Below are 20,818 nucleotides of genomic sequence, written 5' to 3'. Positions count from 1 at the left end.
TGAGGTATTTTCTGTGTAATAAATCATACCGCTGGCGATAACATCCATGTGACAATGTTTCTTTCAAGTGGCTGGTTCACGCCGCTGTATTACCGGCTGCTTGCTTTCATCTCCTTTAGCTCAAGTGGCAGAAACTTGTGGCTTTGGTGATGAACGTCTTAGGCTTAATCTCCACAGGTGACCATGTGTCCGTCTGTACGCATGCAGCCACGTTTCATTGCATCCAATTGATGGAAAGTGACCTTGCTGGGTCACTACAAAGCTCGGGATACTCAGGGTTTCTTTATAGCAGTTACAACACACCATCTATATTTCTTGTATTGGCTTCTGGTAGTTTGGTGATCTGGAGGGGCAATGCTCCTCACTCCAAGTCAAAGTCTTTCCCCCAGTATAAGATGGTTCCTGTGACTTGCATCTTTTGGCAGAGTTTTATTTTATAAATTGGGACCTTGCAATTATTCTTGTTCATGTCTGCGTGCAACAGGTGTCACTTTCAGTATAGTACAGAGGAATCCCAAAATAGCTCAGACTCTGAAGGAAAAAATACTGGTTATTTCAGCCTCAGCTGTACTGAAAACCCCAAACTCACAGCCCATTCTGAAATCTGGTATTAATATGGCAGGTGTATCAATTTTGTGGTGTTCTCCTGTATTTATTTTTTTCCATACAGATGCTCTTTCTTGCGCAGATTCTTTCATATGCTGTTGGCTTTTCACTAGCATCCACACAGCTGTCTGGTTGCTCAAATGCTATACCTGCCTTAGCCTTCCTCTGGGTTTCCCTCATTCAGATGTTCTCAAACTGTGATCTGCGAGCTCCGTTCAGGTGGTCTGCGGATAGTTCCCTCTAAGGTGCGCTCCTGGGCAGTTGCACACGAGAGAATGAAGGGCCACCCACCTAATTAGTGGAGCCGCGCAGGTGTGCCTCCACTAATTAGGAGTCTGGACCTGGAGAAGATGCACCTGTAAGGTGAGGTGGTGGCCTTGGGGGGAATAGGTGGTAGGTATGAGGGGCAGTGGGGTGAGAATAGAGGGTGGGGGGAATTTGGGACATGCAGGGCTGCGGCAGCCAGAGAAAGAGGCGACTTTCCCCAGCTCCAGGGCTGCAGCTGCTGGGGAGAGACGGCCTCCCTTCCCAGCCCCAGCTCGGGGACTGCTGCGGCGGAAGAGAGAGGGCACATTCTTTGCATTAGAAAGGTAAGACTACTGATACTAAAATATGAGTTGTGTGCTTTTATTTATAGAACAAAAAAAGTTAATTTTTTTTAAATTTTTTTAATATATAGTGCTTTTATCCAAAGCGCTTTACAATATTTAGCTAATGGTACAAACAACATTTGGAAAGATCATTAAGTAGTCCGCTGAGACCCTCAGCAATTTTCAAGTGGTCCACGAGAAAAAAGTTTGAGAACCACTGCCCTAGTTCTTGAAGATAAATAATCTGAGCGTCCAACTTTCTTTGCCGAACATGGGAGCTAGCTATGACTCACTAGGGTTAACCTTCAGCCTGCTGCCTGAGGAGCTGTGTCCAAGCCCTCTGGAATGTTTTGCTTGCCTAACCCATACAGGGTTGTGCTGATGTTTTTAGCTATTATGAAGATTCCTGGACTGTGACTAGTAGTGCTGGTGACCCAGGCAATGTCGTCATGAGCCTCAAAATCTTCACTCTGGGCACAAGCATTCATTTTATCTGGTTAACACATTTTTGAAGTCAGTGTGGATGGAAAGGGAAGAGCTTACAATTTTCCAATACTTACAGTAACCCACACTTACGTAGTTTGTCTCTTTGTCTCCCTCAAGTGGCTAGGAGTTCTGCTGTTATAACACACGAGGTTGATGAATCTGCTACAGCTTTTGGGCTAATGCAGCTGGGTCTTTTAGGTCAGGCAGTTGAGACTCATGCTTTCAAATCCAGAGGTCCAAGGTTTCAGCCCTGCTGCCAAAAACCCATCCAGGGACATCCGGTTACATCACCGTTTTACAAAGGCTTACACACACACATAGCTTTACTCAAGTGAGTAGTCCCTTTGAAGTCCCATTGTGCGTAAAGTTAAACACGGGCGTGAACATTTGCGGGCTCTGGGCCGAAGTGCGTTACTTCCCAAAGTCAAACCATGTCTCCTATCCCTGAAAGAGTTAATCAAACAGCATTAATATGCCATTGGAATGTTGGTTTTTTTTTTTCCTTTTAGGAACGGGAGAGGATTTACCTTGGTTTTAAAAAGAAAAACCACCACAAAGTTGTCCATGTTGTCAGTGGCACTTGTTCGAGATTTGCATTGCTGACTACCGACCCCAAAAGAGTTAACCGAGTAGGTGTGACTAAGCAGCAGAGAAAAAGATGCAATCGTGAGAGGTTTGGAACCAAAGCAAAAAAACGGAGGTGAGGAGCATTAATAAAAACAAGAAAAGGGCAGAGGTGCAGAGTCCAGCAGTGACTGACTTTCTTGATTTGACTGGCCCTGGCATTGTTGGCATCAGCTCTCCTGGGAAAGCTGCAGTTCCGCTGTTATAACACAGGGAGCAGCCTGGAGAATTTTGAGCTGCGTCACAGAGCTCTGAGAGAGAGAGTGAGAGAGAGAGCAAGCTCCCTCGATAGGTCTACTAGCAACAGCCCTGCTGCAGCAAGGGGGGAGAGAGAGAGGCAGCAAGAGAGAGAGAGACAGAAGTAATAACATCATGGACTGGGCTCCTGCAACCGGCCAGCTTAATTTTTAAAAAATTTATTTTGGCTTAATTGATATTGGAGGGTTCGCCCATTGACGATGCCGGAGACACGATGCGTTTAATCCCGCGGGGAGGGAGGGTGGGCAGACGTCGGAAGGGTTAACGGGAGGAAAATTCTGGAACATTCTATTCTGCGGCGCTGCACAGCGAGCGAGCGAAGGGCTAAGGACTGCGCAGATGTTTAACGGGCAGAGGTCTTCGGCTCGGGGTCCGTCTTTTCCACGTACGTACCCTTTGATTGGGATTGGGTTAGAACTGCATCTTATTTTATTTATTTACAGGTTCTTCTGCCCCCCTCCCTCCCACTCCTCTAAGTTCAAACCCCGGAGTGGTTTTATTATGATTTTGGCTGGATGTTACTGCACTGTTCTGCGTCAGAGCCGTTTTCTGAATGGAACGATGGCACAGGTGGTACGAATGTCGCTCTTGCCTGTGGTGCTGTTAGGCAGCTGGGGGTGGTGGTCGTGGGGGGAGATGACAACTTTGCAGAGGCTGTCGTTAAATAATTTTTTTTTTAAATTCCTCCCTCCCACTTATTTAAAGGCTGGCACATCGGCCAGGGCTTGGTGCAGGGATTAATAGACACTCTGCATTTTAAAGCTTGGAGGTTTGTCACTGCGTAGTTCAGAAAGTGGTAAATGGTGACGCAGTGATCATTGCAGGGCATGTTGTCCAGTTTTTAAAAGCATCAGGGGGACAGGTACACAGCGCCTTTCAGAGGCTTCCAGACTAGCAGAAAGGGGTTAAGGATGAGTCGAGAAGGGAAGCTAAGGTTTAGGGATTAAATGTCATCATTTTGGCGTTGGAAAGTTGTTTACCTTGCTCTCTCCGTGTCTCCATGTTGGCAGCCTTCCAGCTCACATGTGATAGTCTTCCCTGTACTGCTGCATCATTAACTAAGTGGCTGAGCTTGCACACGATTGGCTGGGGAGGGTTCTGAGCCTAAACACTTGATCCTATTGGTAGAAGGGGTGATGGCAGGTGAAAAGCTCTCTTGGATTGGCTGAGGGCAGGGTGTCAAATCTAAATGTTGATTTCACTTGCCTCAAATCAGTTCCAAACACTTTGTGACTAAAATCACCTGGGTTTTCTCTTCTTTTCCTTTTTTTTTAAGGCAGGCATTTGAAATCTCTCTCTTTCTCTTGCAGTTTCAGTTATGCAAAGTAACAAAAAGCAAGGGAAGAATGTGACAAACTCTTGGAGGTGGTTTGTTATGTTATTTATGCAGATAACACTGCCAGAACCAAGTATTTCGTAGCTTGAATTACTTCAGTGACAGGTGAGTTTCCTGTTGTTGCAAAATAAGCCACAGTGACGTGTCAGTCAGGCCAGAGGAAAGTGATAGACTTTTACGTATCTTTCTCTTCCCTCTAAGGATATTAAGTTCTTGTTATTGACCAACAGCACAGGTCTGGGAGGGACCTGGAAAAGAGGGTAAGAAGGCCAAGACAAACAGGAAGACAATTTTTTTCATAACTATATTTTGCTATCTTCTCACCCTCCCTTGCCTCCTCGAAGTGATCGACAATGAAGATTTCAGTTCTCCTCTGACGTTCTGTGGACAAATCATTTGAGCTTCGGTCTTCTTGCTCAGGAAGCCATCCAGCTTCTGCAGAGGAGTAGTAACTTGCCTGATTATTCAGCAGGGCGAGTTATTCCTTATCCCTTTTTCATGTGAAGTGACTTCAAGAATATGGGGGTACAAGCATTTAATGTATAACTTACCGACATCTAAAGAGCCAAGTATAGTGATTTAGCAACAATCGCTGGGTTTAGAACCAGATCAGATGTATTGCGTTCTCTTTCTTGATTTCTTTTATAGTAGTTTGTCTCCTAAAGTGCATCCTGATTTTTATATAATGTAGATACATGCGCGCACACCCTTCCAGTGCTGATTTCATCAGTTCTTAAAGAGCACCTGCCTTGCTCTCTTGCCTCCAGCTCAATGTCTTGGGGCAGTAAAAGGGAGGGAGTAGACCGTTTCCAAAGAGGGAGAAGTGGTAGGAGACAGGAGGAGGGAAAACAACAAGCCAGAGGGGATAACTGATCCGCTCCCCTCTTTCCCTCCTCGTGTCCATCTCTACGTTTTTCACCTCTCCTCCCTCTTCCAAGGTTCACAGTGAATTTAAAATTCTCTTAATGCGGTTGCCAATGCCCCTGATGACTCGCTGATCCCTCGCCCTGTGTATTTGGCTCCCTTGGAGTCTCCTTGCTTCCTGCAGTGCCAGGTCCGCAGAGCAGCGGAACGGCAGTAACAATATGTGTCTGTTCGTCTTACTGCAGAGCACACAATACATATACGTATCTAGGCACAATACTGCAGTTGCATTTGTACAAGGCAGCAGCTGGGTTAAGAGCTGTTGCTTGGGAGACTGGTGGGTTAAGTCCATTTTGCTGAATGTCACGTATACGGGTGCCCCTTGTTTTCCCACCTATCATTGCTGGGGGCTCCGTATTAACTTGCAACATACAGTGCCCAATAATGGTGTTTGTCATGCTGTTTGGGGTTTCCACTGGGGATTGGATTTAGAGAAGGAGGTGCAGTTGGCAGCCCCTCCACTCAACAAAGAGCAAGCATCCTTTCTGAGCACCCATATTCAGGCATGGAGAGTGGTTCATTTTTATTCCTTTTCTCATTTCTCAGCTGCTTACAGAGATGTTTGCCTTTGTGACTCATTTTTGTTGTCTTATTTTAACCTTTAAGTTTAGTTGCACTGCTAAACACATGTTCATGTGGGAATTGAGCTTACCTGCTGCAGCTAAATCTATGGGACTCAAAGGATCATCTGAAATAAGGCAGTGGCAGAGGCATGATATTTTTCTATAGGGTGATGGGGAAAACTGACTCATTCAGATCATGTGGCTGGAGTTACTAATGTAAATGTGTTAGAGGTATGAACAATCAATTGGTCAAAAGTGGTCTAGTGGTTAAGCACTGAACAGGAGTCTGGAATTTTGGTTTCTATTCCTGGCTTTGCCACTTACTTGCTTTTGTGTGACCTTGGTCATGTCACTTTACCTCCTTGTGCCTTGGCTTCCTCTTCTGTAAAATGGAGTTTATCATACCTGCCTCAGAGGGGTATTGTGAAGCTTTGTTCATTAATGAGCTGAATCATTTAGTCTTTACTCAAGCAAAACCCTTACTGATTTCCATAGCAGTGTTTGCCGTGCAAGGAGTCACAATTTGGGACCCTCTTGTAAATCATTTTCAGACCTTCCAATGGACGGCATTATGCATTTGAACACATTACCTTAATGTTTTTCTTCGATTCCAAGGCCAGAAGGGACCATCGCGATCATCCAGTGTGGGTCTCCCCGATAACACAGGCCATGAAAATTCCAGTGTTGGGTGTTTTTTTTTTGCATCTGAGCAGGGCTCTGAACGGGCGGCCATGATTTCTTCCTGCACTTGTTTTGCTGATGGTCGTGTTACATCTGTGACGCATTCTGTTTTGTTGGTGATGGGAGTCTCCGCTTTGTGGAGCGGAGTGGTGAGGTTTAGAACGGAGATTCATAGAGACATAAATTCAACGTTGGTAGTATAGTGTGTAACCATAACCAAAGCAGCAGTGGTATCGGCATCCACCATTTTCACCCCTCATAAGCAGCAGAGGAATCCAAATGGAGGCAACAGCGCCGCTAGCCATGTTGTTGCTTGTAGAATAGATTCTAAGCCTGCAGTGCTGCTGCTGTTAATTTCCATGTTGTATAAATACAGCGTTGGGCTCTGTGACAGAAGCTTTGCTGATGCTGTGAGGAGGTTATGTTCTTTCAGCAAATGGTTTTGTTGGAGAAATCTATTAAAAACATCCAAATACTAGATTTTTGTCCCCTTCCCAACCCACCAGAAATCACCCCCAAACCATTGAGAAAACCACATCTTGCTTTAGGATTTTTTTAACCCTGTGCATTGTGTTCTCTTGTAGTTGGTATGGGTGTGGCCAGGGATTACCAGTCGTTGATGCCTGGCGTTGGGACATATGCCGCAGTGGTTAGCTATAGCTGATACTTATGGCTGGTGATGTGGCTGATCACAGGGTTTCCATATAAAATGCCAATTCCGAGTTGCATTGGTGCCCTGGTTTATAGAGGGGAAATTGATTCCATTGTTTCTCCTGCCCTCCCGTACCCCTACAATTTTTGCTGGAAAAGAGCAATAGATACTTATGTTGGCTCATGGAATGGTTTTACTAGTATTAAGAAATACTGATTGTTTTTATATAATTTATGCAGAGATCGATCTTGGAATAACTGTGCTCATGCCCAGAGAGAGTTACCTTCCACAGCAGGGTGGACCATCGACCACCTCCTGCAAGGTCATTCTGCTGTCTCACCATCAGCCACTAACAGGTACTAGAACCAAATGTCCTGGAGTGATGATGATCAAGCTCTGCACCTGTCTCTGAGTTTTGCAAATGGTCTCTACTTTTGTAATGGGCCAAACCAAAACCCTAAATCTAAATAACCATCAAAAATGGCGGTATTTTGAAATCCAGTTCTGAGTTTTGTGCTCTGAGCTGATCTTCAGAACTGGTAAAAACCCTTTTTCCTGGACTGGTAGGCGAGAGGGAGTGGATTTTCAAACATAGACACCTAAGTTGCACCTATGCAAAAAATAAATAAATAAAAAGCCATCCATATTTGCATATCTGCTCACATATTTATCACTCAAATTCTTCGGGTTGCTGATTGTGCTTCTGCCAGTGACCATTTAATTGGCACAGTCCCTTGTATATTCTTAGTGCTAGTCACTGCTTACTGGCTTTTCAGTCCCTTGGTGCGCTGTTGTCTGACCAGCTGATTCCTGATTTTGTGCAGGTGTTTCCATTTGTACAAGCCAGTGATATTTTCAAGTAACTCTGGGCCCCTAGTGTGGAGTGGCATTGTTACTTAGTTTTCATGGGAAAGAAACCCAGCTGCTAATTCTGATGGCTGTGCTGCCTCTCCACCCACAAGAAAACCTATGTGGTAGTTTGTCTGCTGAAAAACCAAGCCAACACAGCATGATTCAGACCTAAAGCTTTCCAAGAAGCAGATATTTCCTAGCTAAATACATCCCTTCATCTCCAAGCACAACACTTTCTATATAGGGCAAACGGGTTAGAAGGTTTGTCTTCAAATATGAAGCCAGTGGCTGCGTGATTATGAAATTCATTCACTTCAGAGCCGCCATTGAACCATTGTTGCATGTGTTAGACTGACAACATTTGGACACTGGCAGCTTGGTTCCCCCATCCTCAGACAGATACATGGGATCCACGTACATGCGTCACAACTGCCTGCATTCTTGCAGCCCATCCATACATGGAGCACTGGCTTCAACCCCCTAGGTGCAAGGGTAGTTTCCGTGGAGGAAAGGAAAATGTAATGGTTCGAGGACCAGCTAAGGACCACACAGCCCTAAGCGTGAGACATGTGGCCAGAAGATGAAAGTTCTGAGTCTCTTTAGTGAACAGTTTCAATTGAGGGATCTGCAAAATAAAGCAGAAGGAGTGGTTCTAATACGCGTTAAACTACAGATAGCATGTTGCTATATGGCCTTGCATCAAGGGCTTGTATGGCAGTGATCATTTTAGGGGCCTACCCTTCTAGAACCCTTCTGTGCCAAGCCACTGATTGGTGACATGCATGTGGCTCACCTTCCCTTCAAGGGCACAGGGAAAGGCTTGAATTCCCTTGCTAATCCTTAGAAACAGACATTTCATAGAAGTTAGCAACTGAAAAAGACCCTATGGGTTCCATTTAGTCCAGTGGAGGATTGTTCACTACAGTATATTCTCTATGGTGTTATTCAGGCTAGCTTTAAATGGCTGAAGTGATGAGTCTGCTAGTGCTTTTCTTGGGATGCACTTCCACAGTCTAGTAGAGCTGACCACTCGGCATTTCTCCTTAACAGCTGCAATTTCCCTTCACTTAATTTCAACCCATCGCTCCTTTTAAAGCCTGTGGTAAGTCACTGACTTCAGTGGAATTTCATCCTCACAAGCCAGCTCTGAATTTGACCCCTTAGATTTTAACCCACTAAGGCAAAGTTATTCAAGCTTTTTTTTTAACCCTCTCCATTTCATCTAGACATAGAAGGTAATGTAGCCCCCTATGGCAAGGCCATAAAATGTGGGGTGAACTTACATGCCATATGAGTTGGTGTGTCTAAATGCAGTGAAGCGAGTTAACATTGGCTTGCAGTTGCATATGATGTCATTTATTCTTTCTAAGCCTGGCATGAGACAAATCAGAATGATACTGTTATGATCTATGACCAGTGGATCATAGTGTTCTACTGGGTTGTCTTGTCCAATAAAAAGCATATTGGTCCATATTAACTCTTCATTTGACTCCTGCATGGGAGGGCTGGCAGGGCATTAGGAGGCTGCAGATGGATGTGACGCAGAGCTGTGCTCTGTGGGCGCTCCTTCCAGTTTGCTGCAGAGAGGGGGAGGAGCGGGCACAAGTGGAACTGCAACAGCATGGCTTCCACCGATTTTTCCACCGTGCTAGCCTTGGCAAATGTACTGCCGATCCGCAGCCCGGACAGTGGGATTCTGACCCATGGAAGGCTCCGCTGCGCTAAGCCATACATTCTTGGTCTGGTGGAGGGAATAGGACTTTTATTTGGTGGGGGGGATAATGCTATACAAGCTAAATACTCCATTTAACACGGTTTTAATATGGCTCTGATCATTCAAAAGCTGCTTTCCTGTTTAAAATTGACCTTCCCTAACAAAAATTGACATGAATTGAAACCACTAGCCATATTAAACCACTTGGCAGAGCAAGGGTTAATCATGCAGTAACATGGGTTCAGTGCAGCAGTTACGCATAAGAGAAATTGCTTTGAATGTGACTGCAACACTTGCGTAGCAACCACTTTTCGAATATCTCCACCATTTCAAAAAAATCTTCCCACCACTTCTGCCTGACAGTACCAAACTTTATTCAGTTCTCTCCGTGTTTTTTTAAAAAAAATATATATTTTAAAATATTTCTTAAAAAAACTAATGACTGGCCAAACCAAACCCTTGTCTGTTACTCAGTTAAAAAAATTTGCATCTCAATCTTTCTGCCCAGTTAGATATTTCCAAGGTAAATATGTGTGGGTACGCTGGCATCTTGGAGACTAACTTTCACTTGCACAGGAGTTCAAACTGCTGGTCTATTTGGAATAGAAATGCTGGCTCTCCTGTTATTACGTTAGGATAGAATGGGATAAAAAGCCCTACAACCTTTGCTTGTGGGAGGTCTCATGGGCTTCCAGGATTACTACTATGAGTAAGGTTTGCAGGATCAGAGCTCTATGTTGTTTTAGTTCATTAGCTATATCACAGTAGTAGGGCAATGAATATAAGTGTAGGGTGCTGTCAGGGCTGTAATAATTAAGGGCATGCTCTCTTGTTTTTATTCAGTTCCTGCTCAAGAAAAACTTCCACTGGAAACTTTTGAACTAAGTGGGAAGATTGTCACAGCCTGCTCCTGTCCTGTCAATAGACAATGCTGGAGTATGGAACGCTGTCTGTCGCCTTTCACCAGCATTAAGTTCACTGAAACAAAAATAATAATGGCTAGCCTATCTCTGACTTTTCACGTTCAGCCTAGGTTGATGAGACTGCTCACTAAGAGAGGCATGGTGAACTAATGGTTGTAGCAGAGAAGACCAGGAGTTGGGTCACATAGTGGTTGAGTGAGGCAGAGGAGGACAGAGTGCCACACTGAGTGGGCATGAGTTACACATCTCCTCACATGGAAATCTCAACCCAAGCTTCAGAAGTTCACCCAATTCAATTCTCTCTATGTGCTACTGCTTGTTACACCAGATCCCCAGGTCCTGTGCCTGGCTCTACTATTAACTCATTATATTACCTTGTGTGTAATTCACATTTCCTCAGTGTCTTAGTCTCCCCCCCTGTAAAATGGGGGTATTTCCTCTCAGAGGTGTTGAGAAAATTAGGGTCTGATCCTCAATTAACACTATTTCTGGGAATGGATGGATTGTGGCACGCTTAAAACCACCTTTGTCCCTGTATTCTGGGATCATTGTAAGTAGCCTCAGGGCTACTTAGACATACACTCTGCTTTCCATGGCCCCCCGTGGGAACTGGGAAGAAGAAAATAGCTGTAACATGGTGGACTCTGGTCCTGCCTCCAGTCTGCCATCTACACTGAGCCAGTACAGAGGCTTTATGCCAGCTAAGAAGGTCCCTGTGTAGGGGTGATTCTCGGGGTGGGTTCTGCCCAATTTAAGGCCAGTTCATGCTACCAGAGTATTTCAAAGGGGCCTTAATGTCCATGAAGCCCTTAGTTCCTGAAAGAGGCTGTGTACATGCAGAGCATTATTGGAGCTGGCTGAAAATTGTGAAAAAATACATTTGTGGAAGTTCCACACCCACCCTCTATTTTTTGCTGAAAACTTTTCAGCAGAAATATTCCAGATGGATCTAATTGGTTATTTATTTCTCAGGGAGGGGTGTGTAGATACTGTGTGTGCACACACTCACTTTGTTAGGGTGAATTCTGCCTACACGTAGTTTCTGTTTCCCAGGCAACTGCTAACCTATTGCAGAATCATGAACTGTTCTTATTTTTTATATTTCCTCTTCCCCAGTGCTGCCTGACCTCATGGACATCCTGTATTAGATGCTCAGGCAAGCCACAGACTTTGGAAAGAACCGCATCAGCTATCAGAGATTCCTCTTTTCATGAAAGGAAACTTGGTAAGATACAGGAAAGCATGTAGGCTCTGACACTGAACAGCATCTATATTGAATTGAATTCTGCTTTAAAACAATTGACTGCAAATTCCTACTGACATGGGGTAACGTAAAGGATTATGGCAATTCAACTGAGACTGAAAACAAATGAACCATTACACGTTTCTGTGGCTTCATTGTATTTTTGTAAATGTTAGTCCACGTTGTTGATGTTCCTCTTCCCCCCTGTCCTGTCCCTTCTCTGACTATTGCGCTGGGTATGGTTTTGATTAATAGAATAACTAACTGGAGTTGCTGTTTTGTGAAGTCATTTTGGCTCTGCTCCTTTTCTGTGGCTCTATCATTGGTTGCGGTCAGAGACCTTGGAGCACGAACAGTACAAGACTGATTAAAGTGCCCTCTAATCTTTAGTGTGTGAGTGTGCAGCTTCTGTGTTCTTAAAAAGCTTGAGCCCGTATTTCATTCAACGTGGTTTCCCCTCTCAGATTTCAGATGCAAGATTTAATGAGGTAACGAAAGGGCTTCGACAATGCTCCAGCACTTAAGAACGTAAGAAATAATTCTTGACCTTAACACATTTTGTGGGAGAGAGATTTCTTTAGATGAAAGCCTTGGAGTGAAGGCAAAGATTTGCAGACATTGAATTACTTAGACATCTAAATTAGAACATGGTCTCAAGCCAACATGCAAATCTTACTTATAATTCCTCTTTTCATTTTCCTGTCCTCATCTGTTTGTTCACAAGGATTGTTCTGATATGATCTCTTCCTGCTCCTCCTCCTCCTCCTTTTTTGTCTTCTAATATTTCTGTTCCCCTCACACTTTTAGGTGCAGTTTGACAAAGGGACACAATATGTAAAACTAACAAGGATGCATAGAGTTAAGAAACACAAGAAAGGCTGAAGATAAAGTTGCATTTTTGTCTGCTTTCTGAAAAGCCTTGAGATTGATTCTCCCCTGCCTTCCCCTTGTGTCATTATTATTTACTCCGGTGCATAGTGAGACACTATTATTCTGATTACATGCTCTTTGGACATACTAATGACTGCGTAAGGTTCATGGCAATAAGAATCAGTCCCCTTGGTTGTGATTGGTGAGAAAACACAACTAGTTAAGCATCAAGAACAGGAAGTTTGAGGGCAAAATAAATCAGATGGCATTTAGAAGGTCGTTTTATTGCATGCTGTGGAAATCTGAAATTCCATGTGTCATGATGTTAATCTTCAGTAATTACGCTTTCCCATCATTAGTAGTTCACTAGACTAGTTCCTATTTTAACAACTAGAATGTACTACGTGGTTCCTGCTTTAGAAGACTGTCTTATGATGTACCACTTTGGTGTATCATATTATCAAGTCATTGTTTTCTGAAACGATGACTTGAAAATATCAGGGGGACATAGCTGGTACAAGAGGGGTCTTCTTTTTTGCTTAAATTAAGTGATGGGGAAAGCTTGCAGCAGCAACTGGCCATCTTGAAAGAGATGAACAATCTGAAACGAACACTAGTTCATGCTGAGGGAATGGTTGCTAGGTGTGACAGTTAGTAGCTATGAACTTAATGAGACATAAGTAGCGCTGTGGAGGAGGAGGAGGAGGGTTCTTTGGAATAAATGAGTAGGGAAAAAAAAGAGTAATGCCAAGTTTCCAAAGTTTAATGTGACTGTTTCAATTAACTCTTTCTTACTCAGAAAATAGTCAGTGATCTGCTACAGTACATCATAATTTCCCTTTCTTCAAGATGTTTTGCTTCTGGTAACAGTAGTTTTTTTTTTGTTGTTTTTTGTCCCCTGCATTTACATATAGAATATATAATTTAGTGTTAATGAAAAGTGCAGAACTGGCAGCCTATCGAAAAGGAGCAGATATAGGCACAAGTTCCTCATCCTCTGGCCCTCAGGATGGATGGATGGCAGCTCCCTTCATCAGTCAGAGGGGAATTCAGTCTTCATGATCCATTCCTGTGCTGGGCCTCTCTGCTGAGACTGGGTGTCAGTGAGAGCAGGGTGTAGGGTTGTTTTTGTGATTTTCAGATCAGATCTTGCAGAGACTATTGGCCTAACTTTTTAAAAGTGGCTAGTGATTTTGGGTGCTCCTGTTTTTTCGGTCCCCAAACTGAGATGACTCGAAAGGGGCCTGAATTTCAGGAAGTGCTGAGCGCTTGCCCTGTGAAAACCAGGCCCCTTTAAGCTGTCTTAAGTTGGGCACCCAAAAATTCAAGTGACATTTGAAAATGCAGGCTTCTTGTCCTTATCTCGTACTCTGCGGATCCCCATTGGTTTTGATGAGACTATTTGCAGTAGTAAACACTGCACGCAGTGGTTAGTAGAACAGTAAGATTGTATCTGGATTCTGGCTCTAGCTGTCCAGATGAGAATTCCTGTGGTGGTGAGGAAATATCCGCTTGCATAAAGCCAGCAGAACAGGCCCCTGGGCCAGCTGCCCATAGTTGCCGTGGCATAGGGGATGTGTCGGGCAAGATGGAGCTCTGCTAATTCTCCAGGGGCGTAAACCTGTCCCACACACTGGGGCTGGCACAGGTCAGCCCACGGAATCAGGGAGCCATAACAGACTCTCCTGGCCCCACCTGTACCAAGCAGAGATTATCAGCAGAAGAGAATCTGTCCCTTGTTCTCTGGGAAAGGGACCTACGCTATTGAATTCATTTTGCATGGGTTCCTTCAGTTGGTAACTGCTCTCGGTCAAAGCCAGCTGGGCAGGTTCAAATATGCATTTTCCTCAGCAACTTCTGCTTATTTAGAGGTTAACTTAAAACAATCAGTGGTGATCTGATGAGACAGTCCTAGGTGCATCTGCCCTCTCAGTTCCTTTGTGGATGCGGAGAATTTGAGATTTGTTTGAAAAATTAATTTGTCTTTTTGGGCAAGTTATTGTGGGATTTTTTTAAAATAAATAGTGTGTGCCTGCCCTCTCTTCATTTGAACATAACTTGAGCAGCCTTTTGAATATCTTTTACAAAACCTGGCAGTAGAATCGGCGGCCTAGGCCAAGTATAACTGAGGCCCACAGTATGAAACCTCAGCTCACTTTAGAACTGTAGTGCTTGGACTCGTAGGCAGCGTTTGATATTGACCCAGCCTTTTCTCTGGCAGTTTTCTGGATTAGCGGGCAATAATTTTCTGTCAGGCGAGATGCAAATTATTCTTACCGCCTAAAGAACTGATGGCCATAAGTCATACAGCTAATCAACTCGTGTATGAATCATCAATGACGTTATTGATGCAAATTTTTCCCCACTACTGTTGCCATATAAGAAGAAAAACGCTGTACATAGGTGAAAACTGGTGGGTTTTAAACTTTTAGCTATGTGACCATTTTTTGGCCAAGATAGATGCAGGCAAAGTCTCATAGACTCATAGACTCATAGACATTAAGGTCAGAAGGGACCATTATGATCATCTGGTCTGACCCCCTGCATGCCGCAGGCCGCAAGACCCTTCCCTGTACTCTACCGTTGAAGTCCCCAGTCCTGTGTTTTAGTGACTTCAATCGGCTGAGACCCTCCTGCTAGTGATCCCTGCCCCATGCTGCGGAGGAAGGCGAAAAACCTCCAGAGGCTCGGCCAATCTACCCTGGAGGAAAATTCCTTCCCGACCCCAAATATGGCGATCAGTAATACCCCGAGCATATAGGCAAGAGTCTCTAGCCTGACCCTTGTTGGCCATTATGTTGTTCATGTACCATTGCTTGGTTTTCCTTGACTACTATGTTTTATCATTAAACCATTCCCTCCATAAACTTATCCAACTTAATCTTAAAACCAGACAGGTCCGTCGCCCCCACCGTTTCCCTCGGAAGGCCGTTCCAATATTTCACCCCTCTGATGGTCAGAAACCTTCGTCTAATTTCTAGCCTAAACTTCCCCCCGGCCAGTTTGTATCCATTCGTTCTCGTGTCCACATTAGTACTAAACTGGAATAATTCCTCTCCCTCCCTTGTATTAACCCCTCTGATATATTTAAAGATAGCAATCATATCCCCCCTCAGCCTTCGCTTTGTCAGACTAAACAACCCAAGCTCCTCTAATCTCTTTTCATACGACAGGTTTTCCATTCCTCTGATCATCTTAGTCGCCCTTCTCTGCACCCGTTCCAGTTTGAGTTCATCTTTTTTAAACATTGGAGACCAGAACTGCACACAGTACTCCAAATGAGGTCTCACCAGTGCCTTATACAACGGAAGCAGGACCTCCCTATCTCTACTAGATATACCTCGCCTAATACATCCCAAGACCGCATTGGCTTTTTTCACCGCCACGTCACATTGCCGACTCATAGTCATCCTGCGGTCCACAAGGACCCCTAGGTCCTTCTCCTCTTCCGTTACTTCTAACCAATGCGTCCCCATCTTGTAACTAAAATTGTTATTATTCGTCCCCAAGTGCATAACCTTACACTTTTTACTATTAAATTTCATCCTATTTCTAATACTCCAATTCACAAGCTCATTCAAGTCTCCCTGCAGAGTATCCCTATCCTCCTCCGAGTTTGCAACTCCTCCCACCTTCGTATCATCCGCAAACTTTATCAGCCCACTCTTGCAATCTGTCCCGAGGTCAGTTATAAATAGATTAAATAAGATGGGTCCCAAAACCGAACCTTGAGGCACTCCACTAGTAACCTCCCTCCAACCCGACAATTCACCCTTTAATACGACCCGCTGCATTCTCCCCATTAACCAATTCCCTATCCACCTCTGGATTTTCATATCGATCCCCATGTTTTTCATTTTAACCAATAGTTCCTCATGGGGTACTGTATCAAACGCTTTACTGAAATCCAGGTAAATTAGGTCCACCGCATTTCCCTTATCTAATAAGTCCGTTACTTTCTCAAAGAAGGAGATCAGATTCGTTTGGCACGATCTGCCCTTCGTAAAACCATGCTGTAATTTATCGCATTTGCCATTAACCTCAAGGTCCTCAACTAGTTTCTCTTTCAGAATCTTCTCCAGCACCTTGCACACTACTGATGTTAAACTAACAGGCCTATAGTTACCCGGGTCACTTTTTTTCCCTTTCTTGAAAATAGGAACCACATTGGCTATTCTCCAGTCTAACGGGACTACCCCCGAGTTTACAGATTCATTAAATATAGTCGCTAATGGGCCTGCTATTTCCCGCGCCAATTCCTTCAATATTCTCGGATGAAGATCGTCCGGTCCACCCGACTTAGTCCCATTAAGGCGTTCTAGTTTTGTTTCTACCTCGGATGCGGTAATCCCCCATCCCGTATGCCCCTCTGTAACGGTGCTAGTATCCCTAATACCTTCATTGGCCTCATTAAACACCGATGCAAAATATTCATTGAGATATTGCGCCATGCCTAGATTATCTTTAATCTCCTCTCCGGTGGACAACTGCACCCCCTTGATGTTTATAGTTACATAAAGGGGGGGAGGTAAAAGTGTGAGATGTTTCTCCCGTAGCTGCATGAGCTCCTATGGGGTTAACAGGATTAAAGATCAGCAGATGTGACTCAGAGACACAGGGAGCAGCAGGAACCATTTGTACATGGTCGCTTTTTAACCCTAAAAAAATGCTTTAACGTAACCGATACCAGGTGTAAGGGGTTGAGGGAGAGAGGTTGGTTTCACTGTTAGTGATCCTTCCCAACACAAGAAGCTTTTTTCTGAAAAAAGAGGATGTGTAGCTTTTAAAATTATGATGTTTCAAATGTCTCTTGTTCAGACCCACACCCAGCACTTCCTCTTTTGTTCTGATGTTCAGTCCTCCTGAAAATTTCCTTCAGAGTTATTTTGTGTTGCCATTATTCTGCTTGTGCTCTGAGCCGTTCAGGCCACTGTGGCATGGGTGGCGGGTATCATAGTCTGGGGAAGGCTGCACCTTCCCAAACAGCCAGGCGTGGCCCTGCCCACGCTCTGCTCCCAGGTCCCCCCTCCCTCCCCCGCCACTTCCCGCTCTGGCTCCAGTTCCCCTGTGCCTGGCCCTGGCTCAGGCTGGGGCCGCCTGTGCTGCTCGCCCTCCTGGCACTGTGGGGTGGGGAGACTGGGGCTGGTGGCCATGGTGGAGGGCTCTGGGCTCCAGCAAGGGGGGAGGGGAGGGGTCTCGGGTGGACAGGGGCACAGCTGGGGGCTAACCTCCCATAGCTGGCAGTCCATGTGTCGCCCATACAGTTTGGTTATGTTGTTTAGTCAGGTGGCTCTTCATGCTATGAAGCCTGAGGTGAAGTGGATAAGCCACCCCCCAGTGGGAATGGTGAGGGGCTGCTTCTGTTACTTGATCCTGATTTTACACTAGTGTGAGATCTGGCTCTGGCTCTGACCAAGTTAACACGGAATCTGTGCACTGGTACAATAAGAGAAGGAAAGACTGAAACTGGAGGAGGAGCCTAACTCCCCTTAGCTGAAACTAGCTACTGCCTATCCAGGGAAGCTGGTTTTTTGTTCCCTCTTTTGGTTGCAGCAGCTTTGAATAGCTGGCATAAAACATCAAATAGAAGTTGGCTGAACGGGTCAACAAATGAGGATGAAATCTTTAAAATGTAGAAGTTCTGCAAGCTACAGTGTGTGTGGAGATAAAATAGATAAGAATAGTTATAATAGAGATAAAAGTTACAAGAATTCAGGTTCCAGGATTGGTCAGTGAGGGTGATCAGAGAGATCTGAATAAATCACCACTGAACAGTTTAATAAAGCAAATAATAATTGAGTCAGTGCCATGGAAGCCACTTCTAGTGCTATTGTTTGTTTAATAAAATAACTTCCCTTTCAGCAGGGGGTTGGCTGGAACTAGGAATATGATTTGCATGTCATGACGCATTGCAACAGTTTGGGGCTTTCCATTTCTCTTCACAACATAGGTTCACTGGTTCAGCGTCAGATCCACTGTTTGTCTCCTTGCCCACTTCCTGTTTGTCTCTTGGGGCTGTAAGTGTTGAATATTGCAAGAACTCAAATATTTAATGCACAGTTCTTCTCTTTTGTTGTTTTGAAGCTTGCTACTTTCCTTGGAAAATCAGGGTTTAAACATGATTTTCTGCTCTAGTGACTGTCAATATGTATTGGTGCTTTGCAAACATAGAACGTAGGAAAACGAAAACCTTGCTGCCAGGAGCTTTGCATTCAAAGACAAATCTTATCTCTACCCGTGTCTGCATTGTGGAGTTCACAATACTGATTCCTCCATGCCTCTGCTGGCTGTTCCCCACCAGCCCAAGTGTCAGCCGAAAAGCTCCTGCAGACTGTCTAGTGCTGTCCCTTCCCCAGGGACAGTGTGAGCAACTAGGGAAGTAGCGTCTCTCTGATATATTACAGAGGCAAGAGGATGTTTTCCAGCAGGGTCATTTCAGGGTGTGTGGAGGTTTATGCTATAATTGCCTGATTTGAATTGGGATAGCTCTCACAGATGAGTTGTTCCACACTCCATCTTTCCCCTTTTCCATCCAGCGGAGGTGGTAGGAATTGGGACTTAAAGGTGAGCGATAGCACCAGTAGTTCCACAGGAGAGTGCCAACTTGGATCTGTGCCTTAAACCACTCTCTAGCAAGTACTCTCAAATGCAAAGTCCCACAAAGTGTATTTCCTTCCTGCCATACAGGCTCTTTCAGGATAACAGGGAAAATCATTCATATGAACTATCCTTCCTTATCCAAGTGTCTTACTAACACTTGGAGGCCATGCTGCTGAACCGTGAAGTGTCTGTTGGGCAGCCTACAAGGATACACAACCATGGAAAATTTCTATGCAGTTATTGCATTTCTCCACCATATTAAGATTACATAACATTGCTAACTACCGCCACTAGAAAACAATTCTGTAGTGTGGCAGGTGGTTTGTGATGTTAAAAATATAACTAACATTCTGGTCAAGTAGCCAAAGCCAGACAAAATACTTATGTGTTCCAGATGTTGGGAAGTAATCCATTTTCGGAAGTTTGTTTACTGTGTGCATGTGTGTATGCAGAGCCACGTTTTCAAACACTGTTGCCTAAGTTGCACCTTCAGAATATGTGCATTAACTCTGTGAAAAGTGAATGAGTATAATGGGAAATCTTTAAACAGTGTTTTAGGTAGCAGAATGTTTTGGAGTTTTGGGAAAAATGCCTGTGATGTGATATATTGATATGATACAATTATTTCACCCACTAAAATTAGGATTCCAGAGACAGAAAAGGCACTCTCCAGTGTGCACTGCTGAAAGTGCACATCCTCACTGGTCCATCCAGTCAGCCTCTAGTCTAACCAGCAGACACAGCGTCATCCCTGGAAGACGTCCAAGAGAAGACCATAGCTGGTGGGGATGAAGAGTGCCCACAAGGCGGAACAGAAGCCCTGAAGTCTTCTTGCTCCAAGACACATTTTCTTAGGTAAGCAAACTACAGAAAGTCAAGTCGTCTCCCACACCTGTTTTTGTTTCTAAATCCAGTGTCTGAGTCAAAATAATTGCTGGAAAGCAAAATAAAAATTTGGCGGTGCTGACGTTTGCCTTAAGGTTTTCTTACTCCTTTACAGATCACCTTGAATACGGAATGTGGTTATTTCCTGACAGTTCTGGGGACTAGGCTGTGAGATGTATGGAATCCTGGGTGCTGTGCCCCATTGTCTTTCTGAGTGCAGGGTAACCAGAAAATGCTCCACAATAGCATTCTGCAAAGGTCTGGCTAATTATGGCTGAGATTATTAAACCATAGCACATCCATGCGGTTCTATTACCTGAGCCTCTTATCAACGGAAAACATTAGTCAAGCTGTTGCCGAAGAGTGCTTCTTTGCTCCATAGAGATTATCAGTTTGCAGTGATTGATTTAGATTAGGAGTAATGGGAAGAATGTAAAAATTCCATTTCACCAGCAAGGGATCCCAAGGCATTTTGCAGTCACTTCTGGGATGGAAGGCAGCAGACAGAAGGCAGAGAGCTCTCCTGCTGACAAAATAAAACCACTCCCTAGCGAGGGGCAGTAGCTTTGTTGGCGGGAGAGCATCAACCATCAACAAAGCGCTGTCTACACTGGCACTTTTTTCGGTAAAACTTTTGTCAATCAGTCGGGGGAGGGGTGTGTGTTTTTCATACCTCTGACCGACAAAAGTTTTATTGATGTAAGCGGTAGTGTAGTCATAGCCAGATTCTCTGCTTTTTATGTCTGTGTTTAACTGAAACGGCTTTAACTGAAGTATGCTGATTTCTAGTTCATAGCGTCGACATCACTGACCCTTAGAACTGATGGCACAGAAGCTGTTTTGGTTTACACCAGCTGAAGATTTGGCCCTGTATGTGTGTATGCATGTATCTCCCTATCTGCCTACTCTAGCAGGAGAGAGCCTCTATCTCCAAGCTGGGAGTGCTGTCACTGAAGCAATGAAATGATTCCCCCACACCACTGTCTGAATTTGGCTCTCGCCTTGCTCGAA

The 20,818-nt window shown here is 44.4% G+C and overlaps 1 long non-coding RNA gene across 4 annotated transcripts in view; it reads left to right on the top strand.

Annotated features, from left to right (window-relative positions):
* The first annotated feature begins 2,124 nt into the window (after positions 1–2,124).
* LOC117877434 overlaps positions 2,125–20,818 on the top strand; it is a 37,118-nt gene continuing 18,424 nt past the window's right edge. For 2 of the 4 annotated variants that reach the window (XR_004645711.1, XR_004645709.1), the window contains exons 1-5: positions 2,125–2,949; positions 3,875–4,005; positions 6,960–7,076; positions 11,326–11,434; positions 19,566–19,777. This is a non-coding gene — a long non-coding RNA (uncharacterized LOC117877434). Of the gene's footprint in view, positions 2,950–3,874; positions 4,006–6,959; positions 7,077–11,325; positions 11,435–11,916; positions 11,981–19,565; positions 19,778–20,818 lie in introns of all 4 variants that reach the window. The other 2 variants (XR_004645712.1, XR_004645710.1) reach the window with 2 other exon arrangements.

This window comes from Trachemys scripta, chromosome 4, assembly GCF_013100865.1.
Source record: "Trachemys scripta elegans isolate TJP31775 chromosome 4, CAS_Tse_1.0, whole genome shotgun sequence".
NCBI lineage: Eukaryota > Metazoa > Chordata > Testudines > Emydidae > Trachemys > Trachemys scripta.
Note: the sequence above shows the minus strand (reverse complement) of the source record. Positions and strands in the feature narration are given on the sequence as shown.